Here is a 24,174-nt window from a genome sequence, read left to right as displayed (position 1 = left end):
ACTTTCTCCCTATGAATCTAGTCTTGGCAAAGGCAAATTTCTCAAAACAAGTTTCCAGGCAGGCAGCCACCACCAACTGATCAGAGTTCCCTTGTGAGTTGAAACCACCCCCAGACTAGGCTAAAGGTTACCTTTGAATTGCTTATGAAAAACGGGGGCAGAGGGGGTATGCTTGCTGAATAAATTAACAGTCTTAACATGGTTCTAATGGGATTATTTACGCTCCTTATGAGACCAAAATTCTTAGGCATTTCATTACCGTTCATTTAGATATAAATACCTATAATACTACTTATAAATCCTTCCTATCTCTTCATTAATAAGAACTTCTTAAGAGCCATTATGAGAAATACTCTTGGCCAGTTCAAATTGCTGTATGTTGTTATAATTAATAAAAGTGTACATCGTCACGAACAGCCTATACTTCAGGCTCTTTAAGAATTAGATTGAAATGGAGTTTTATTATATCTCATTTTCATTTTCTAGAGCAGGGGAAAGATGGATGCCTACCCCAGTACAGACTCGGGGTATCTTCCACCCAGATGAGTCTCTGTTTTTATGGGCAGTATAAAGATGTACCCAGAACTGATTTCTTCAAAACAAGCAAACTGTGAAACAAATGTCTGATTCTTTGGCCAGTGTGCACCAGCAGCGAAACAAACAGGCCATTATATTTGTGGCGAAGAATGAGGCTGCAAAGTCAAGGAGGAACAAGGCACATTATCAGCTGGTCTACATTGTAAAACAATGACACAAAAGGGCCGTTAATACAGGAAAAAGCCGAAGTTTCATGGTTCTTGGTGAACATCAATGGTTTGCGGGACCATCGTGAATGTAAGTTGACTTGTCTCTCTTCGGTTCCAGGTATTCTTAGCTTTTCTGATCCTATCTATTTATTCAGCAATGTTATTGGGCACTGGCCTCCTCCCCATCCCCCACCTCCGGCCACCAACACCCGTATCCCTCAATTTGCTGCTTTCAAAATTACAGCCTGTTTTTATTCAAGGCAGCTAAAAAAAAAAAAATGTCATGCAAGCAACTGAAATTCATTTCAAAGATCTTCACAAGTGGGGTTTTTCTCGGGGCGTGTGGTAATATTTGCAACAAACTACACATAAGTTAATAATCACATCGGAATTTTACAGGCATTTCTATGACCTAATCCTGTAAATCAGTCTTTAAACTATGAGGAATTTTGAAACCACCATTATTCAGTGTCATGTGAGATGAATTGTGTTGTAATTTCGTCATTTTTCGCCAGCGGGGAGGGCAAAATACTGTCCACGCCGTGGCCAAGAGAAGGGTGTGGTTCCCGTTCCTGCCTTTTTGATGCTGTGGGAGACAGAGATGTGAGGAGAACCAGGAGAAATCTTCAGACAAGTTTCTACTCCATCCCTTTTTTCTTTCCTTGCAGCTTCTGACGAATGATAACAAAACAAGATCTATGCTAGGAGATAGAAATCTCCCTAAACACCCAGCCTTATCCATGCTGAATAAAATAGTTTTGTTTCTGTGCGTTCACATTATGCTGTTTGCTGGCAAATTAAATCTTAATTCATGTGTTTTTCCCTTGAAGGGTTGGGAGGAAATAAGAAAAAAGAAAAAAGGAAAAAAGAAAAGAAAAGGAAAGGAAACAAAACAAAACAAAACAAAACCCCTAACTGCCTATTAGTTTTAGTTTATAGATGAGGCTTGATAAGCCTCAGAAGCTCCTAATTAGAAGGAACTTGCTAATTAGAAGGAGATGGTGACACCCTTCTTGCCTTTCTTTTCGTGCTGCCCTTTGGTTTGTCTCCACTGCCCTGGAGAGGCACTCTCCCTCTCCTGGCCCACTGCACACACCCCCCCCCCCCCCCCAGTCCTCATGTCCTTGGAGTTGACCTTGTTGCTGTTCTGTCTGGCTAGAACATGATTTAAGGACCCTAATTTTTCATCCCCCTGAGTAAACTGAAAATCTAATCTACCTAAACCACAGTGGAACTTGATGTGTTCAGGGAACACAGTCTTGTGATCACCTTTGTCTCCTATGTCCGCTGCACACACCGGCCACTGGCCGCTGCTGCAGACAGTCACCTGGGGAAGGACGGACGGAGGATGCCCGAGACATGCCCTAGCTCTGGGGGTCTGGGCAGAGGCAGAAGGAGAGAGAGCACAACGGAGGCTCCTTCACGGTGAGCACACTGCTGGGCCCCAGGACCAGCGTGGAGCCCTCCTTCGTCCTGCATTTTGCTTTTCTCGGGCAACACCTTGGGAGGATGACGTCAGCAGAAAGGACTCCATGATACGTGCCACTTACAGTAGCGTCCCCACAGATCCAAGCCTAACTGTACTCAAACTGTCAATCAGGCAACACAAAAGAGAGACAGAGAGAAAGGGGAAAAAAAAAAAAAACCCACAAATCCACAAGTCCTGCTCATTTCGGGCTTCTTAACAACTCATAGGCGCCCCTCCCCCACCCCCACGGCTCTCTGGGGCCTGGGAAATTCCTATTTCTTATGATGTTTACTGAAATGAATGCTCCTCTTCTAGTCTCTAAGGTCCTTGGGGACTGGCAATGTCATGCCTGTTTCTGAGTTCCCCATGGGGCACCAGGCTGCACGAGGCCGTACCCTAGAGAATCGAAAGCTCATGGTGAGGATTATATTTTGGACGGAGGATGGCAGGTAGCAAAACTAGGGACACAGCTGCTGTGTGATTTGGGGGTCTGCCCGGCACATGTCTCTGAGCCCATCAGGGAGCCTCCACCCAGTTGGCCTGGTCCACCCCAGGAAGCCGAGAAAGGGCCCTGAAGAGACAGGGCTCTTGGGCACAGGCTGTACCTTACCTGCCTGATAGAACCTGAAGAATAAGTGAGCTTTACCCATAAAGAGATGAACCTCTGCGCCCAGCGCCTGCTCTCCACTTTTTCCTAGATCCAAATACCGTAAAGCACAAGGAAGAGCACGAAGAATTGCCTTTTGGGTTCCCAAGGACACATCTTGTAATCGAAGTTTCTGGAAGTCTAAGAATGTAGGGAGTTCTGCTAAAACCCGACCCATTTCATGGCAGCCAGCCCTTTCTCCAGGTTGTGGGAACACAGGCCCAGCCTTTCCTTGTAGCCAGCTTTAGGAGGCATCGGAAGTGTCCCGAATCAGGCAATTTCCTTTCCGTGGAACCCCATGTGTGCACACAATACGAGCTCATTTCCTCCTATTGGCTTTTGTTTGAACAGTTTCCTTTGATATGGGAGGTCTTCCGCTCCTCAGCGGTTGTCGAAATGCAGGCATCCTTCTCAATTCAAGACCCACTCCAGTCTGGAGTCTGCCTGGAGAGGCAGGCTCATCTGACCACACTCTGATGGCTTCTTCCTCCCTCCCATCTTCCATTAAGCATTAAGTGTCTGGGGTCCCCCCATCCAAACAGGGTTCATCCAGGCGTCTCCACTGGCTTCACGGTGTGCACCTGTGTACGTGCCCACGTGTATCCTCACTCCTCACCATGACTGCTGGCTGCCAATCAGCTTTGTTTTGCTTGCTTTACGTAGCATCAGCGTACTAGGCACAAGTCGGATTTTAATCAGGCCTTCTGAATGGAGGGAATGAGCATTTTGAAAACGGTTCACAATGGATTTGCAGATTTGCAGATATACTTTGATTTGGAAACATTTAGAGATCTTTCTCAACTGAAAGCTGAAACGGAGACTTTTCTATCCCAGAGTATCATAAATTTCTCTTTGTACTCCCTCCTCTATTTTTGTGTTTCTTTTTTCACTTTTCTGTCCTTATTTCTCCCTGGGTGCTGATCAAATAAATGGACTCCATACCACATTTCTTTCCTGTGTGTGTGTGTGTCTGTGTGTGTGTCCCAGATCTCAGGCCCGGAGCACCAGGACCTAACTTGTGAAAACGTCTCTGTGGTTGACGGGTTCTCGGAGGGAAAAAAAGGACATGCCATATTGAGTGTCCCAACAGAGGCGACTGGGTCACTACATCCAGGAAGGAAGAAACGCACAGTTGCAGGAAACACCTTGGAGCAATCCTTGCTTATTTATTCTCTAAGCCACAAAGGGCCAACCTTTCCCCAGAGACCAGAAGGTCAGAATGAACTGGCAGATGTCAGGAGTGTTTCTTGGCCCCAGAGGAAATGCATTCATTTATTCATTCATTTCCAGAAGTTTAAGTTTGGGAGTTTGGTCCCAATGTGAGCCAGTCACCATCTGCTTGAATGACCTAAAAACGGGCCGAGTGGGGACAGAATCGGTTTTATCTGTGCCAAAAGAGCTCAAGGCATGGGCTGTCATGGAGCTAGGTCAAGTGCTCCATTTTCCCACATGCATTGTATACAGCTTTCCAAACATGGCCCAGTCCTTCTGTTTTCAAAAGTGACCGCATTCTTCTGGTCTGTGTAATGTGCTCCACTGTTGAACCAACCCTGCCAGATGTAAGAGTTCCCAAAAGTCTGGCATAAGATCTTTCTGGAGAATATCCTTGCGTTTTTGTGGCAAAACCAGAGACGTCTTTGTGAGTGATAACAAGACTCGAAGAAATTTCAGAAATAGTCCTGTTGGGAGTCATTACTCCTTGTGGAATTATTAATTGGGGATTATTCCCCGGTAGCTTCATGTTCACCCAAAGAAATGTATCCAAACATTGTATATTGAGTGTTTATTCTGTGCAGGATAGAGAGTTCTTGGCATAGATGATCTCATTTAATCCTAATCATCACCCAGAGAAGTGGGCCTTATTAAGTACATTTTTTTTTTAAAAATTGAGATGCAAGTACATATTAAAATTTACTTGAAATGGCTCATCTCGTCTGTGGCACAACCGAAATTTGAATGCAGGGTTTAAACTGTCTCTTAACCCCTGTGCGCAGAGGTCTAATAATCATTTGTGTTCAAGTCATCTGTTTCTGCAACATGCAGATTCCTGGGCCCTGTCCCACACATCCCAAGTGAGCATCTCAGGGCCTGTGGTCTAAGAATCTGTCACCTACTTTTTAAAGAAGCTTCCTGACAGTTTGGGCACAGCAACAAAACCAGCATTTGGAGGAACTGGTAAGGACTTTGAAATGGGTTGGGAGGAAAACACGACCTCTTTCTTCTCTAGGGGTTGGAGTTGGGTGGGGCAGAGAATAGAGGAGAGCAACACGACCTTGGCCCAGTGGCTGGAAGAGCTCATTCTGGCCTTGACTGTGGGCATACTTGTCTTTTACTTAGTTTCGAGTGGCCCTCAAGGGTAAATAAATAGGTCAGTCCATCCTGGTGAGATGTGCTGTGCACACCGTGCAGCAGAACATAACCAGAAGCCCGTGTCCTACGGCGATTAAGCAACTATGAAAGTTCTTATGGAAGTTAGTGTGCTCTGGATCACTCCCCCGCTGATGAACTTTGCTCTTGGTCTCTGACTGCCCATTGCCTTCATCAGCCAACTTCTTCTCTGAAGTTCAAATGCAAAAAAAAAAAAGCACCCTGGCCAAAGGGGCGAGGGCTTAGCTGGCCTGTCTTCTGCACTATAGTCCAGCTACACTGACATGTGTACAATCTACAGGGGAAGAACGCATCCTCTCTTCACCTGTGATTGAAACTTTTGGATGCCTTTCCGTGGATGATGGACTGTGAGCCCCTGTGAGTATGCCTCGTAGCTAATAATCATCTATACGAATGCGTGACTCAGTAATAAGATACTTTGATCGTTCCTGTGCATTCCACAAACATTTACTGAGCATCTGCTACCTGCCAGGTTCAAGTTTAAAATGCATGGGGGATTGCGACAATAAGGAGACTCTCTGTGTGGTATCTATGTTTGCAGATTATTATTTGGGGGAAGAATGCTAGGCCCATGATTATCTTTTTGCTGACCTCAGGGTAATGAGGGCAAAAGCTAAGGAAAATGATTTAAAAAAATCCAGAAGAACAACAAACAACATTGGTATACGCTTTAGGAAGAAGCGGCAGGTGCCGCATTATCAGGAAGCCTACAGCGAGGCAAAGCCGAGCTCTTATTAATAATTGGGGATCGATGCAGTATGTTAGCCTCGCCGCCACAGATATTTTGAATAAAGCAGGATTCATTTCAAGGCAAAGACTTCTGGGAGTCTCTCTGGAGAAGCATTTAGTCCTCAAGTTACACCTTCCTTCGAATTTATCGGTTGCTTTTCACCTTTCCTGTTATAGCAGACTCCCACCTGTTCCTACAAATCCTCAAAAACCCGGCGGTTTCATCCCATCGATCCCCGGCAGCCTCCTTGAGTTCAAAGCTGCACCAGGTGCTCTCCGCCAAGCCTAGCCAAACCTTCCTCAATCCCACACAGTCTCATCTCAGCCCCGGTTCCCCTCCACCTCCCTCCATCATCCCTTTGATTGCCCCGAATATTCCACACCCCCCAATGTTTTCACTTCCGCTCTCCTGGCACCTGGCCCTTTGGCCTCCCAACCACCACTCTCCAGGTGTCTCCCAAAGATCAGGGCACTGCCTTTACTTCTGCACGTCAAGGCACCAGGCTCAGTCCTCATCTTCATTGAACTAACTCCCTTCCTTCCTTCCTTTCTCTCTCTCTCTCTCTTTTTCTTTCTCTTTCCTTCCTTCCCATTATCACTTGGTTTTAGGAAAACCGAATACTCATCAGTATTTCATCACCGACCCATGTCATTTCTAGGACCTAGTGAAAAGCCTGATGACTTTGCACAGATCCAGAGCATTGAGAGAGATGCCTGAGCCCCACACACCTGTCTCAAGGAACACATGCCATCTCTGCAAGGCTCCTCACTCCAGGCTTCTGTGCCATTGGAATGTGCCTAGGAAATTCCCCCAAATTCCCGAAAGCTATGCCTTCGACCATTTCCTAGATCACACTTGCTTCCTTAGCTATCTCAAACTCTTCTCTGATTTCAAATCCCACTCCCTATGAATGAGTTCCCAATGTACATCTAGCTCTGTATCCAACAGAAGCCCACACCTATGCTTCCAGGAGAACATTCCAACTTCAAACTTCCAAAGACCAGAACCAATCGCCGCCCGTCTTCCCTTATCCTCCCGTGTATTTCTGTTCCCAGTGTCATGAAGGTTTCTGTCACCGACGCTCATAGTCTCTGGGTCTTCCCAGATTCCCCCCGACTCACCCCCTTTCCCTCAGCTTCTACCAGTCCTGCCCTGGCCTTTTGGAAAGATGCTTCCGTCGAACCCTTGTCACCACTACCCTCTCCGTCATGACTTCCTGGGGACCTGCAGTCCTCAGCTCTAAACCGTGCTCACAGAGTTATCCCCCCAAGCAGTGTCTGACACCTACGATCACCTGCTCACAAAATTTGGTGGATCTCTCTTTCACTTGGAATAAAGTTCAAAATTCAAAGTATGGCATTCGGGGTAGGCCATCGTTACAGCACGATCGTGCCAAGCCTTTCCGCCGTAGCCCCACGAGTACTCTCTAGACCCTGACCCATGCTTCAGGAAACCTGCCTGGGTGCTCTCCAAGGGCAGGCACCGTGGTCTTGCTTTCCTTCCCAGGCCATGTCAGAGGCCATCTCCTCCAGGAAGACTTCCTTGCCTTACCTGGACAGCAGGAATCCCACTGACAGGGAACCTTATGCCTCCCTTGTGGCGTGGATCCCCTTCACTGTGGTGGTTTATTTATATACTTCATCTGTCCTACCAGCGTATAAATTCCACGAGAGCAAAGGAAGTGAGGAAAATTAAAGATATACTTCCTCAACCTTTCACATGGGACTTTTTTCCCCCTCCTGCAAATGTTTCTGTTGCCAAGAAAACGTCACTAGATAGAATGCGTCCACCCTTGGCAAAACAGGTTAAGAAATGAACAGTGATCCGCCCCTTCCCATTGACAAAGGGCTTGCACTGTGCATCAGGTACTTCTGCAAACTGGTTGCTCCAGATCTTCACACAAATCCTGAAACACGGCCCCATCCCCTTGACTTGTGCCAACCAGGGGATCAAAGTTCCAAGTGACTTGGTGACTTTTTTTCATCTGAAGTTGGGGAACCCAGAATTCAAATCCCTGTTGAGGACCCGCGAGCTTCACATTCTTGCCATCCTTAGTCATCCTTACTTACTTTTGAAGACCTGCATTCCCTTGACTTATATGGACTCCCATGAACCTAGGCTTGCAGGGCAAGAAAGGGCCAAGGGTACCGTCATCTGTCCTCCCTGTGTGGTTCCTTTCCTCCGTGAGTCTTGTTTGCCCAATAGGATAAAAAGAAGCCCCAAAACACTTAAAGCAAAACTTGCAGTTGTTTGTAAAACATAAAACATAAGCACAGGGAGAGAAAAGGACATGCTTTGTACCCTTGGACAAACTGGCATGATTATTATCATTCTTATTTAACATTGATGATCTCCTTTTCAAGTCTGCCTTTGAAGCATTAACTTCCCACTGGCCCCGGGGGTAGGATGTTATGGGGCTTCACAGAGCTCGTCATTAGAGGGGAGTGGAGCCCCACTCCCTGCTGGAGCCCAGAAAGTACGGGAGATGCGGATAAGGAGGGGAGGCTGCAGAGGGAAAGGATACGGGGTCCCCTTCCCAACTCTCTTTCCCTTTATCTTACGAGAGATGGTGTCAGGTAGCTAGCTACGTTTTAAAAATTTTATTAGAAACAGAAAGGTCACATATCCGAAGTGTCCAGCTGACTGGATTTTCACAGAGGGAACACATCTGTGTGACCCATACCCAGACAGAAAAATGCTCTATTAGCAGGACCCTGAAAGCCCCTCTCCCCGAAAGGATGACCCCTCTCTTGAACCAACTACTACATCGCACTAACCGACCACATTCTAAATGAACTCTTTGACTGTGCTGGCCAGGACAGCAATGTGTTCTTTGAGAAGCTTTTCTGGCAGCAATTGCCATTTCAAAGCAGGGAGGGGGAAAAAAATGTGTGTGTGTGTGTGTGTGTGTGTGTGTGTGTGTGTGTGTGTGCGTGTGAGTAATTTTGTGTGTAGGAGAAAAGTATTTCTAATTTTCAATCCTGCAAATGTGAGGGGAAGAAGGAAGACAGGAAGAAGGGAAATAAGTCCATAAATGCAGTCTCTTTCCAAGTCCCCCATTAGAGCTGAAAGAGCTCCGGCGACACGACATGCCATTTTGAGAAAAGAAGGGAACAGAATCGTCCTTCTCTACCTGTCTCAGCTGGGGCCGGAGCAGGTCGGCTCCTATTCCCATAACCTTCAAATATGTGGATAGGTTGATGCTGATTATTTAATAGCACAGTGTTCTCTAGAAGCCTGATATTGTATGGAACATATGGTTTTGATTTTGGTGGTTCTTTTTTTTTTTTTTTCCTTCTGTTTTTAGCCAGTGAGCAAGATGGAGAGTGTCACAAACCTAACTCCAGAATTTGCTGGGTTCTGCCAAACTGTACAGGGAAATCCACTCCCATGCCGCTGGCCCTCCAGCTTTGGCAGCTTCGGGGGGCCCACGGGGGAGCCACAGAGGGCCGTGGGCTCACACAGAACTGCACTGACCAGATCTAAGACAGGGACCCCGTATTGTTGACAAAACACACATCCCCGTGTCGCTCCTTCCCGTGACTCTCTGCACTAATTGTTCAGGCTGGAAGGAAGAGATCAGAACATCAAACAAAAATCCACAGGCGTAGAACCATTAACTCAAGACCCGACATGTATCTGGCTCAGGAGACTGACATCCACTCTGGTTTCCACGATGTTTTTTTGTTGTTGTTGTTTTGTTTTTTTTTTAATAAAGATTTTTTTTAAATTTATTTGACAGACAGAGATCACAAGTAGGCAGAGAGAGAGGAGGAAGCAGGCTCCCCGCTGAGCAGAGAGCCCGATGCGGGGCTCCATCCCAGGACCCTGAGATCATGACCTGAGCCGAAGGCAGAGGCTTTAACCCACTGAGCCACCCAGGCGCCCCTCCACGATGTTTGAAACGGTGACATTCTCCAACTTCCCATCCAGGGTTATTGACTGTCAATGTTTCCAAAAATAATCCCTCCTCTCAATCATTTTTTCTGATCAATTATTTAGCATGGTCTGGGTTATAAGACATAAATTTTACCCGGGGTGGGGAGGCAGTGGGAATTTATGCTCCCTCGTGGTCAGCTAGGAAATTTGTAGTTTGAATTAAAAAGGCAAATTTTCAGCTGGGAAGAGAGGGCTGACTGGGTTTATGGACATTAGTAAAACTAGTAGTAAAGGGTTGGGTTGGGGGAGAAAAGCAGAGAGAGGACCTGGGGATCTTTAGGTTAAATTTCAACCTGGGAATTTTCCTAAGAAAAACTGGAAGGCTTGTCTCAAGTTTGAGAGCCTTTGAACTGGCTTTCTCTAGATGAAAACCTGGCCAGCTAGTCGGGAAATAGTTGACCAGCCCTTCCTTTGTTTGCTCAGGGTGGCCCCGAGTGGGGGCCCCAGGCGGAACTGAGAGAGAAAATCCTTCCTGGTTTCTCCCTCTCCAAGGAAGGACAGGTGAGCACAGCCCGCTGTCGACTGGTGCTGGGATTAATCAGTTCCTTCGGTGACCTTGGCATCTGCTGATGGTGGAGCATGTCTCCAAGCTGCTGAGGACTGTGTTGAGAGCCACAGAGGATCCCAGGAGGACTAGAAGCCGAGGCTAAAAGGATCGCCATTTTGTGGAGCCGAAAAACAGAGACAACAAAACAAAAGGACACCCAGAACACGTACTTGACCTCTGAAAACTGCTTTAGTGTGGTATTCGAATTGTGTGGATTATTTATCTGTATCTGTATATATACTAACCTATACCTGTTGCTGTGTGTGTGTATATATATTAATTATGCATCTGTGCGTATATATCAATCTAAATATGTAATATATTCATCTAAATCTCTATCTTTATCTGGATATAGAAATATTAATCTCCGCTTACATTAATCTAAATCTGTATTTATGCATCTATAGCCATTATTAATTTTTATCTCTATCTATGTATATACGTATCCATCTAAATCTATCAGTCATCCTATGGGTTTTTCAAGTCCATGTCTAGCACCTTGCCAGATATTTCCAAAGATGTCTACAGCCTGTTGTTGGGACTGAAGACGCTTTTCAAGCATTCCACATCACTCAGAAGGTGTCTGTCCCTCCTCACCTCACCTCTACTTCTTAGCCCTTCCCCGCTGTGCTCAGGCCTGAACAGAGCTCAGGGAGCTCCGTGCCCCACCCCCGTCCCTTGATCTCCGCTGGTTCAAGGTTCAAGTAGGATAACAATATGGGTCCACAAGAGAAACTCAGAGTGTCCTAAGTTGTATAAATAAAAGTATTAGAGCCTAAGTAAGGGAGTGACCAACTGCTCTCATCAGAGGAAGCTTGATTGTTAACTTGTGACGAGGCATTTGGGTCACTCTGAAGACCCAGACGAGGGCTGGGGAGTGAAAGTCCCTGGACTCACATTTCATTTCAGCACAAGGATGAATTTTACAATAAGATGTTGTGGTGTATAAGCGTCCTGAGGTAGTGACTGTCCCGTCAACAGAAGCCGCTCCCAGGACCTGCTGGCCAGGGCCGCGGGAGCAGGTAAATACACATTGTGCTCCATAATCTCTCCAGTTCCTCCCAATGTGGGATTCCCTCTGATTTGCCTCTCATGCTTATGGGTTTTGTCCGTTGTGGGGCTCTCTGGAGGAGGAGCGTGTAAGGGGCCCCTCTGCGGGCTCTGACGTGGCTCCCCAAGTCCTCCCCCCACCCCCATCCTGCCACCTGAGCACCGGAGGAACCAGGTGCAGGTGAGCCGTAGCTCACGGGGAGTAAGGAGTTAAGGAGACCAAAGCTGTCCGTGGGTCCCTGCAGCCCCAGAGGCAAGGGAGTCCCTTTGATCCTGATGCTTAATTGCAGCCTAGTTGCAACAGGGAACTTTCAAAGAAAAGAAACAGAGAAACTAGAGATAGGGTTTGTTTTGTTTCCTGAGGGGATGGCCTTTGCGGTGGCTGCCAGGAAGCTGAGACTTTAGGGCTGGAAGGATGGGCTTCCTAAGGGGGCAAATAAAGAGACCTTTCCACCAGCTCAGGGCCAGGGGTGAAGGGAACCCCGAAATCTGCGGGCCCCTGTGTGTGCCCTTCAGCAGGGATGCCAGGGACTGAGAGCAGAGCGAAGGAGAGGAGATGGTGGGCGAGCTCCCGAGCAGGCCGAGCAGGCGAGCTGGAGACGGCCACCCCTGGCCTCAGAGGGGCAGTGGGCGACACGCGTATGAGAAAACACCACAGGCGAGGAGGGAGGGCTGTGGACAAGAAATGGGCTTTTGAAGAATTCTCACAGGGTGCCCCGAAGCCCCATCTCGCCTCACAGCCGATAATGGGCTCTTACATATGGTGTCTATTTAAGGTAGCCAGAAGCTGACATCTTTAGGTCTTTAAGCTTCTTACACACACACACACACACACACACACACGAGGGTGAAGAGTCAAGAAACGGCCAACGAATGACAACGAATAATGGAGAGAAAGCTCCAGCCGTCCCCGGTGACTGATCCAGGCCCCTTGTGAGGAGGAGCTCCTGACTAAAACTGAGCTCAGGTGTGCACGGGGACGCCAGCCATTCCTGGTTTGTGTCCTGCCTCACCGCTGAGGGAGTTGGGCCAGCAGCGTGTACAGATGCCAGAGAAGTTTCTCCATGGCAAAACCCCAAGGAAGCACCCCTGGGAAGGGCCTGGGTGTCTGGAGGCCACCGGCGGCTTTCGCGGACCCTGGCGAGTAACTCAGCCTCCCTGGACTTTCTGTTCTTCATCAAAAGGCTTAACTGAGTCCATGTACCTGAAGCTCTCGGCCGAGGGCTTGGCATACAATAGCACTCAAACTCAATAGACACATGTTTCCTTTCATTCCTAAAATGTTATTGGTAAATTAAAAATGCCTAAAAACACTGGCCATCTGTGTGTGAAGTCAGTGGGCATCTGGGCAGGGAAGAAGTCCTCTAAATCAGTTTAGCTCTACTCCTGGGCCAGGAAAGTAGGGCCACATGTGGGACAGACAGGAAAACGAAGCGCTCGAGGAAGGGGAGACAGATGGACCCAAAACCAGGGGTAAGACTTGTAGCGACATATAAAGCTGTCCCCAGTCAGGCCTGAACATTTCACTGAAGCCACCACATTAGACAACCATCGTTTCTAAAATTGTCTTCATTGCTATTGCAAAATGTTAAAACGAGCATTTTGAAACAAATGCAATTTTAAGTGCATGTAACAACCCTTCTTCTCCACTCTTCGTATTCTTTGGAGAGCATGAGCCGACAATGGCATTATCTGCACCGTTAAGGGGGACGACGAGCTTGTCAGAGTTCCCTGAACTAACCCACAGAGGGCATGAGGACTGGAGCGGCTATGTCACAGTCTCAGGCCCCTGTTCTGACCCCTGACCAGAGAAAACAGAGTCTAAGGCTGGTTTCCGAACACAACGATTTCATAAGAGAGAAGGACGTCTGGAACAGATGTGTAAACAAACTCACTAGCCTTCCCTCGAGAAGCAGACCACATCTCTTGGGGAATTGGTAAGAGTCTCTGTCCACAGAGAAGACAGCTGTCATGAGCACAGGGAGATGTCCACAGACCCACAGCCCATAGCCACAGAACCGCTGGAAACCACACAAGTCCCTACCTTTCGCCCTTGACCACGGAGGTTTTGGGGCAAGGCTCAGGGGATAAGTCAGTTCAACTTCACTCCCACTCTGCACCTGAGCAGCCTGGAAAGGCTTACTGTGTTGAAGAGGTAGGTCCTGGCCCCGAGCCCTGCGGAGTCCTCCTTTAAAACCATGCCAGACCCAATCACTGGCCACCATCTACACTGATGCTAGCAAAGCTGCCATTGTGTTCTAGAGCCTTGAGGATGAACAGCGTGTTCATCAGCTGGGAGCTTATTAGAATTGCACACTCTCGGGCCCCACTCCAAATTCACCCAACCAGAATCTCCATTTTCAATAAGATCTCCAGGTGATACTATATAGCGCATGGAAATTTGAGAAGGGTTCTGTGGTGTACACACTGTAGGATCTGGTATGAGGACAACCATCATTTGCCCACTTTGAGCGCTTTCTCATTTTCTTGAGCAGGCCTCATGGCTGGGTTTTTAGCAGAGACCTGCTAGATTCGAGAACAAATGGACCAAAAAAAAAAAAAAAAAAAAGAACAAATGGACCTCTGGGTTTGTGAGACTAGGATGACCAGTGTCCAGGGAAATCTCCGATCACTCTGGAATTCCCCTCCTAACCAATAACCCCACCCCCAAAATGTGTATTTCAGGTACAGATGCGGAAGTCTTGATAATTGCTAGTTTTAAGTGTCTTCTCGTGGTTATTACTGAAAACCTACTTTTTAAGGAGTCAACTGTATATATGAAAAACACAGCTGTGAGGCTCTCCTTATTTATCCAGTATTCTTTCAAGATTTTACTTATTTAAGAGAGAGGAGAGGAGGAGGAACAGATGAAAAGAGACAAGCAGACTCCAAGGTGAGTGCAGAGCCCAATGCAAAGTTTGATCCCATGAGCCTGAGATCATGACCTGAGCTGAAACCAAGAGTCAGACGCTCAACTGACTGAGCCACCCAGGCGCGCCCTCCTTCCAGTAATCTGTGACTCTCACCACTACAGTGAACGAGTATTTCCCTTCAAAGGGCCAGAGAGGGTAAACTTTGTGCAGTAGGATAATACAGTGTGGAAGGCTGCTCTGTGATTCTGTGGAATCACAGAGAATGCTGTAGGGTGCTTAAAAGTCTTGGGACTCATTTTGGGGGGGGGGGGGCACTGGCAATTTTGCTCCTTGGTGGGTATTTCCTTTCTTGATTCTTTGCTAGCTCTTCTTCCCTCCTCGGCCTCTGGCAGTCCTCCCCGCCCATGGCTCATCCTTGGTCATCTGCTTGTCTTCTGAAGGTTACGAGCATCCATGGCCTCAATTATGATTTCAACATAGGTATGTCTCAATTTACATCTGAAACCTCACATCGAAGGTGTTCTCCATCTCCACACTGTCAAACGTCTATGGGATAGCCCGCTTGGATGGCCCATCATTAGCTAAGCTAAAGCACCATGACCAGAACTCAAAATTCATCCCCTCCTTCCTCTCCTCCATCTCATTCCTATCGGTTGGTCCCTTTTCCCATCTACTCCAAATTTCTGTTAGGGTTTCATCAATATTTCTCCTAAAAGAAATGCTGGTGTCATTTTGGCCCTTCTAGGCTCTCATTAGCTTTTCTTACATTTCCTTCAAGACACCTTCTGGATTTGCCCTTTATCCTCCATCCTCACGCTGCTAGTCTAATTCAACCCTTTCCACATCATACCTAGAATTTTTAAACTTCCACCTCTCCCTTATAGGTCATAACTGAACACTTTTAAAGCATTAGATGTGATGTTATAGGTAACGAATAATTAAACTCCTCATAGCTCTTCAGGTCTGCTGTATACGGACCTCCCCACTAATCCTATCTCCCACTGCTCCCCAACATTTCATCCCTGTTCTCCAAAGACAAGTTTCCACACTGGCCCCACACACTCAGTCATGCTGTTCTCCCTCTGGAGAGGACCTTCCCTGCTCTGATTTTGACGACTGCCTTCTCCAACTTCTTTGAATGTATCCCCCTATCAAAAAAAATACTCTGGAGCAGGAACAACTGTTTTCAGGTTGTTACTTATTTATAAATGTTATACTTGCCTAACAGTACCAATATGTTACATACAGTACCAAACATATGAAAACTGACATTTTAAAAGGATGAGCTAAATAATGTATAAGATGCAAGTTCAGCTATTCTTCCCCGAGTGAATAACCTTGCCCTACCTCGGCTTACGGTATAGACATGGCACTTTAGAACCACTGATCTGGACAAAATATATTCATCCAAAGCTATAGGAAGCATCCCTTCCTCTATGAAGTTATCTTCATAGATAATTCTACCTTCCCGAACTACCAGAGCATTTAAAATTACAAGCAGTAAATCACTGATATAATATACGTTTCACCAATACTTTCTAGTTGAGTAATTGAAGCTTGCATCTAGGATGCCAGAAATCTATAGATTTTTAAAACAATTCAATATCTTAATTAAAAACATGACTGTCTTTCCAAAATTGCTTGGGTTGGGCTTTATGCACTCTATGCAACATCCATAACCAGAAAACTCCAAGTCAGACCGCAGGGTGATTTCATTTAAAGACTGCTTTATCTCAGGGAGTATCACGGGCACAGATCCCCATAGTTTTGAGGACAAGCTTTTCTGGTTTTTGGCTACTGACATTTTTTAACACAGAGCTTCACCTCACTCAAGTTCAGTTGCTGTTTAACTCATAAAAAGGGGGCAAAAGGGGGATGTCGTGATCATAAAAGAGATGATTAAAAACGGATTTATACACATAAGGCATTACGATTATTATTATCACCCAGCATTTTTGCATTATGTAAATGATATTAGGTATATCTGAGATTTCTAAAAATGACAGGCCTCCCCAGCATGGGCGGACTCAATGACATGTTCTCATGGGCGAATGGAATAGTCTGAATTTGGGTTTCGTTCTTGACTTTGGTTTTTCCCAGGTCTACAAGCCATCTGCAACCGTTAATGAACTTTATGTTCTAGAAGCTCCTTCCTGTCATCCACAGCCAAACTCACCTTGCTGCTGTGTGGCTGGCTCTGGGCATGAAGCCACTAGAGGTTCTGTCCCCTGATGCCTTTGGAGCAGTCGGAGCTGAGAGACACAAAGCCTATCAACCTCTCTTCTTGCCCTGCTTGGCAACTGGGCTGCCTCCAGTACTCGTCATAATGGGTTGTCCAAGAAAAGTTGTAGGGACAGGAGATAGTGACGTGCATACACGTACCAGGGACACTCAGAAGTTTTTCCTGCTCTTCAAAATTCAAGTCAACTAACCACAGACAAAATAAAAATGAACTTTTTTTTTTTTTTTTTTTAGATCCAGGTTATAACTCATCTGTTCCAGGAGCTTTACCTAGTGCTCTAATATTAGACTCCTGGTTTTAAAAACCCACTTTTTGAACTGTTAATTGAGATAATGCCTGTGAAAGCCCTTTTGTAAAGTGTATATGTATGTTAATTATCCTAAAGACAGTTGTGTGCTGACCTATTCTTATCTTATTTGTAAGTATCTTGTTCCCTGCCGATTGTGGATTGCAAATGCTTAAGACCCAGGACCTGCCTCGCTGGCGATTTCCTGCCTGGCTGGCGATTTCCTGCCTCCTCCCTCTGTCCTCCGAGGGGGGCTCACCACCCCCAAATCTCTTACAACAGTCAGCTTGCATAGACGCTCATAAACCTTAGCCCTGCCCATCTGCCTGCCAAGACTCATAACTGAAAAGACTTCTCTAGGTTCATTTACCCCATAGGTCTGCCCTCTCAGCTCTCCCCAAACTGGGTCCCTAACCTTGCAGCTTGTCTACACTCAGAAAATACACAGAGATGTTAGGGTGAAAAAGAAAAACAAAACAAAGCCAAAACTTTGTGTTTAAAGGAGGAAATAATTTTTTTAAAGTAACTGTTTTTAAGGGGGAAAAAAGGTGGGAGCAAGTTTAATCCTCCAAGGTCGGGAATCGGGTTTCCTTGCTGGGATTGGGAATGGCAAGATAATTGCATCAGGGGCTCCCCAGGTGCCCGGAGGCTCGGGAGTGTGGGAGAGGGTCTCGTATTTCCTTTTGGTGACTGGTGTTTAAGCCTTTTCAGATGACACGTCCATGTTCCCCAGTCACTTAGGGGCTGAATTTCGGCTGGCTGAGACTGGGCGATTGCTCTCAACAGCCTCATATGTGGGATTTTTCAGAGCACTCTCATATGTCTGCTGTTCCCCTTACATCTCTATATGTTACTTCCAACAGCATTTATGCCGAGAAATGTAATAGAGATAATGAAAGTATATTTAGACACTTAAAACTCAAAATTCCTTCCTTTATTCTCCCCTCCAAACACCAAGAACTGTCTGAAACCTACAATAAATGCCTGATGATCAATGTGAAATTAACGTGAGCCAGTAAATTTATTATTGAAGTCTTTGAAACTTTCAATTTTGCATCATTTCTTTCTGCCCTTTATTTTGCACGTACACTGAGTCAGTTGTTAGGTAATTGACTTGTTCTAACCAAAAGAACCCAGGAGGTGTTTAATAAACACTCGTTGACTGATTGATGGAATATACTGACCTCGCATCTCCTAGACAATGCATTCCTTGTCAGAGCTCTAAGGTAGGTCAGAGGGTCCACTTTTATTACCAAGCCTTTCTGCTACACCGAGGGGAGGAGGCCCGCTGAAACTCTGTGCACCGGCCTGTGGCGCAGGTCCACAGAAGAAAGCCTAGGGCTCTCCCTTTCACACCTGTTTTCACTCTCAGCAGCAGAGGCAAGACTCGCCCCAGTCAAACAATGCTGATCTGTGGGAGGCACAGGCCTGATGCGGACCGGCCATGACGCCACCTCGCATTCCTTACTAGGAATATTACCACGGCTGCAACTCACAGTTTGTATACATTAAAAAATAAAACATAAGACACAACTGAGCTGAGCAAAATAAAAAAGAGAGACAGAGAGAGAAAGAGAGAGACACACACAGTATTGTTAACTAATTTACAAAGCCCAGCTAAGTCTTTCTGCCTCATTCTTCCAAGAGAAACCGAAGCGTGAAGTATCTCGTTCCTGGCTCCCCACGGCCAGGCACAGCTCTGCCTATCCGATTCAGCTGACCATTCCAGAAAAGATGCCTGCGGGCATGACCCCTTCGTTTCTCTTCACAGCCCCTTCCTCTCTTTCATTGCTAAGCCTAGGTAAGTGCCCTTTACCCTGTTCTTCTCGGCCCCTGGGGTTCCGGGCTCACCTGGCCTGACTCTGGACGCATGGCTTCCCCTTGACTTTGTTCCTGGCTGGCGTTGATGGTTTACACTCCCCGCCCTTCTGCCATGCCCCTCACCTCCTGCCCACCTGCTCCCTAGAGCTGCCAGAATTCTCTGCCTGACAGGGCAGCCGGAAGTAACTGCTTCTGACCCTGTCAGCTCTCAGGTACAGCTGTACCTGAAGATATTAAAGGCCCCCAAACTACGTACCCTGTGCCCCACATGCCCCCATTCATTAATCAGAACCCCCTTGCAATGTTAGCAACCTACTTCTACGATGATGATGTATTTTGTCATTTCGGAAAATGTAAACAAATCATTGTGCCCTCCTCTCCATCTCTTGTTATCGGTAAGAAAGTGCAGGAAGGAAGGGAGAGAAAATGCACGCAGGATTGAGCCTAGTCCATCTACCATCAGGAATTCTCTTCAACTCAAATCTAAATGCTCTTCTCCTAATTCTTGCTCGGAATCTTGAGTACCTGATCTTGAATTTCGATGGCGCTCCCTGAGCGCGGGACTGGCTGGTAGCCATGTGATATTGATTTGTTTTCACCATAGCAACAGCAAATTAAAACAACTAGCAGAGAGGAGGCAGGCTGTTAACCAGTAAAGCTATATAACCGGTATGTTTTGCAAGCGTATCTTCCTCATTTCCTCTTATTTTCCGTCTTATTCATTCTACTTTCACAAATTTAATGCAAAGTCAAGGCAAAAATAGCACGAAATGCTTTGGACACTACAAGGCCTACGTCTGAAATAGTCTGGTTGGCACAGCTTCTAGTATATTAGACCAGATCGATGGAGAAAATGCAAACACCGGCGCTCCGATCTCCTTGGAAATTTTGTTTGTTGGTCTAAGGAAAAATAACCCTAGAAAATGGACATGAGCATGAAGTAGACCGAAGGGTTCTGGAAATAAGACTATCTTAATACCCCAAGGCATTTGCCAACAGCTTTGTTAATACAAAGGTTTTATCCCTTTGTACTTTAAATAGCTCTTTGTAGCAAGAGACAAACGACTTTTTTTTTTTTTTTTTTTTGGTACAAGATCAAGGCCTCTCAACATGCTAGAATTATGAGAGAAAGCGTAGCAAGTATTACTCAGTTCTATTAAGAGAAAGAGAAACTGAGGTGGGTGCTTACTTATTAAGGCTACACAAGGGAGCACGAAAGGGAACGTCGACTAGAACCAGGAACTCCCGAAAACTCCCATCTGTCCTGATGTAAATTCTCTCTTAAAAGGCTCTGTGGTAAAAACGAAACAAAACAAAAACTAACCTTCTTCTGATCTCTTTGACCAAGGTTACCACCTGTGACATGGATTAACAGCCTGCAGGACTGGCCTTCCCCTCCGTCAGCCCATCTGCCCTAGGACATGGTGCCCTTTGTATAAAAGCAGCTGTTCCCACCATCACGACCAGTCACAGAGTTGGTGGCATAACCTCGGTCCCTAATAGTGGCTCTAGGGGAACTGGGAATGAGGACACAGGCACTGTCCACCCAGGTGGCAGTACTGGGCTGTGCCAAGGGGAAGTTGGGCCAGAAGCAAAGCCGTGCTCCGCTCCCTGCAGCTTTCTGCCAGCAAAGCCAGAACCCTGCATAGAACCTGCCCGGACCCGCCCGACGTGAGGCAGGTAGGAGAAGATGCCCTAGTTATGCTGGAGACTGGTTGGGGGGTTCGAAAGGCCGGGCTAAGCTATGAAGACATAACTCAAGACCTGCCAAGTGAGAGTCAGAATGTTCCTAGCCAGGACATAAAGCAATATTCCTCTCCACGAGCCTGAATAAAAGAACACACAGCAGAAATAGTTGGGGGATGACGTCAGAAGTTCTGGGCTAGTGTCCTGCACTTCTCCTTGAAAGTGAAAACAGTGGGTCTAGAAGAATCTACGTGGCATTGCCCTTCTTTGAATGAATATTTGAATTGCCCCTCACAAGACAGGAGGGTAGCTGGAGAAACTTAATCTTATAGAAAGATGAGAAGCATGCCCTCCTCTCTCTCTCTCCCTTTTTTACTTTATTAGCCCCCAATTTCACGTATTAACAAGTTAACAAATATCTTTGCACTTAACCTTTGTCTTTTAAAAGGACAGCGATGTTTCTTGAAGAACATTCACGGTGGTAGTGGTTAGGCAAGTCCGATTTTTTTCTGCGCTTCAGTGCTTGCTAACTATTCTAAAAATGTTACACATTTATTGTAAACACATGCTTCCGAGGCCTAACAAAAAAGCACAGTTTCCTCATGCCTGGCAGAAATTTAAAACGGAAAAGGGCAGAAAGAATTCTTTAACAAATATATCATTTCCTTCTCTTGGGCCAAGTGTGTTAAAAATAAATCTCCATCATTTCTCCCTGCTGCTTCTCGGCAAGAAAGTTGATATGGTTCGGCATAGTGAGACACAGCTTTAAAAGCTAGCCTGCCCTCATTAAATTATTCTGCGGGCTGTGTGTTCTCATTAAAAATGCATAAAGATCAGATAATTGCAGTAAGCATTATTAACCCAGCTTTACTTTTGAATATAATGGTTCCACTTTTAAGCTGAAAACAAAGGCTCAGACATGCCAGAAAAAGAAATGTAAACATTGAACTACAGTATCGAAAACTTGTCAGAAAGCTACCTCTTGCTAGCTCGTTCAAAATGTGCTTTTGAAACTCAACGCCGTGGCATTACAGAGCGAGGCAGGTCCCTCATTTCTAATAAACAGACCTTTTTTTTTTTTTTTAGCTAAACCTTCCACGCATGATGATTTACCGCGAAGTTTTCTTTTTCCCTTCTGAATTACAAGCCCGTTTTTAAATAAGGGGATCCACGTAAACTTTATTTATTCGGGAGTTAACGACGGCAGGGTGTAAACGCTCTCTCCCAAGCAAAGCAAGATCGCTCCCAAGAATTCAAATGGTTTCTGTTGAAGGAATAAATAGATCTGCTCTTGGAATAAAAATTCGTTTTATGCCTCACCCCAGACAGGCGGCATCGACTCAAGCTTTGCCATCTCTTTCCCTCCCATCAGAATGTTACGTAAAACTCCAGGGTCCCCTGCAAGTATCACATTTGAATTAGTGGAATCCGGTTTCCCTGGCTTCCCGGAGCCACACACATGGAATGCAGCATACTGCAGCAAACTCTTTAAACATTCAAAAAAAAAAAAAAAAAAAAGGGAGGGGGGTGGGGTGGGGGGATGATTCTCTTACCTTGTTTAGCTCTGCCTCTTCTTTCCGTTTACAGTAACCCCGGGAACATCTGGCAGAATCAGGCGGCCGAGGCTTCTCCGCGGCATCATGAGGCAGAAATTTCCATGTAAATAGTCCTCATTCCCTGGGTATTGTACTCTGCGAGCCGTCTGCCGTAGCTGGAAAATTTTTGCCTTCAGATGATGAAGCAAAGACAGTCTAAACTCTGTTGCTGTACGCGGCGGCCCTTCCTCCCGGCAAGCCCCGCCCCCCCGCGGGCGGCCAATCGGCGGCCGGCTCGTCAGCCCTCCTCGCCGCCGGCCGGCCCTCATAGGGTGACTGACACGGCAACACCGCGCCGGCCGTGTGTGGAAACAGTGCATCCATACTGATGAAAGAGGAATTTCCCTCTCCGAGGAAAGCGATCGCAGCCCCGACACAAAGTGGCACGTAATGGGCAGAGCCGACGGGGGGTAGCTGGAGAAAACACCCTCGAAGGCGGCCGGCCCCGAGCTTGCGGCGGCCCTGCAAACACTTTCGAAAATACCAACTCGGCAGATTCCGGAGGGATCCAGGTTTGTACCGGAAACTGAAGTCATGCTCCCCCAGTTGACAAAGCATGGATTTGTTTTTCGGGGAGAAACCGCTGCGCGTCGACCCCGGGCCGGGGAATACCTTGCAGGGCGTTTTGCAGCTGATTTGCATTAGCGGGGGAGGCTGCGTGAGCCCGGGGGCGTATTCGAAATCAAAACATGCTTAACCCCCTCGCACGCAGCTTCCCCGAAGAACAGCTGGTAACTGCAGTGCCTAATTAGCTGGAGCTCGCAGAGCTTTCATCCAAGTTTTTCCAACCACTGGGGTCTTCAATTAGGGGATTCTGAACAATACAACTGATAGCTACACATTACCCTTTTGTCCTGTTGGCTGGCACCCCTGAGAGGATTAGGTGTGCTTTCCCCTAATCCTGAGCGTCCTCAGGTACCATTTGATAAATAACTGCGCGTTGGCCCATATTGTCATTAATGAGGCAGTGATTACAGGAAGATAGTCACAGCCGAACGCACACGGCACACGATCCAGGATCCAAGGGGCACCATTGGGTGCCAGTCGCCAGAGGTTGTCTAGAGGTGCTCAAGTTCCCCGAGATAAAGCTGGAAAACAGAAGCGGAAAGGTTGGCACGGGTCATTTATTTTTCCCCCAGTCAACAGTACTTCTGCTTGCTCTAAACAAACAAACAAAAACCATATGGCATTTGGAAAACACGAAAAGCATACGTTTTCCGTCCACTGAAACAACATTTTGAATTTTAAAAATGAAGTGTCATGCTCCATGACTAGACCAAAGCAGGAACAAAGCCCCGTTCATCTGAAAGGTTGAACCAACGCAACATTGTTTAGGAGCAACCGCTCAGTGTCTCTGTAATGAAGTAAGAGTTGAGGTGGAATGTGGTGGTTTCCTTTGATTTTGCTGACTGCGGTTTAGAAGCACAAGGTTTCATGTGATGTGTAAGCTGTGTCTTCGATAAGGGCTATCATGAGCTATTCCCTCTGGAATTTTATACTTCTAATGAAGATTACAACAGTTTGCATCCTGTTGTAAATCCATCATATATAACTTTAAGGCTTTTGCCTACTATAATTTTTACTGAAAATTTAAATAATCTCTATGATCAACCAGATTATTTACAGCTATCCATATACTTAATATCATACTGCCTGCAAACAGACAATCACAGGTTTAGGAATCTCCTCTTCCCGATCTCTGATTCGGATGATGAGGCTGCTACCATGTCCTTCATTTCATTCCTGAAATTTTAGTCATCTTTGACTCATTCTCCTACCTTCGTCCAATGAAAGGAGGTCTCATTGATTTTTTTTTTTTCCTCCAGGCTAGTTCAGAACTCTGACCTGCTACCTAGATAATACAAATACTCGTAAGTTGGCTTCTGGGACCCAAGCTCCCAAGCTTTTCCATGTTCGAGGTTCCCTGTTGCCAGACAGGTTTTCCGTCATGTAAAGTCATGTTCCTTTCATATTCAAAGTCTTTTTAAAAATACAAATGTCTGGGGCGCCTGGGTGGCTCAGTGGATTAAGCCGCTGCCTTCGGCTCGGGTCATGATCTCAGGGTCCTGGGATCGAGCCCCGCGTTGGGCTCTCTGCTCCGCGGGGAGGCTGCTTCCTCCTCTCTCTCTGCCTGCCCCTCTACCTACTTGTGATCTC

The 24,174-nt window shown here is 46.4% G+C and overlaps 1 protein-coding gene across 6 annotated transcripts in view; it reads right to left on the bottom strand.

Moving 5' to 3' along the window:
• MBNL2 (muscleblind like splicing regulator 2) overlaps positions 1–22,162 on the bottom strand; it is a 160,586-nt gene extending 138,424 nt beyond the window's left edge. For 2 of the 6 annotated variants that reach the window (XM_045978428.1, XM_045978430.1), the window contains exon 1: positions 21,976–22,162. The gene's annotated coding sequence lies outside the window, so the exon portion shown is untranslated. The remainder of the gene's footprint in view (positions 1–21,975) is intronic. The other 4 variants (XM_045978429.1, XM_045978431.1, XM_045978433.1 and 1 more) reach the window with 3 other exon arrangements.
• Positions 22,163–24,174: the final 2,012 nt, after the last annotated feature.

The sequence above is a fragment of the Meles meles genome, chromosome 14, assembly GCF_922984935.1.
Source record: "Meles meles chromosome 14, mMelMel3.1 paternal haplotype, whole genome shotgun sequence".
NCBI lineage: Eukaryota > Metazoa > Chordata > Mammalia > Carnivora > Mustelidae > Meles > Meles meles.
The sequence above is the reverse complement of the archived record's forward strand: the minus strand, read 5'-3'. Positions and strand labels throughout refer to the sequence as shown.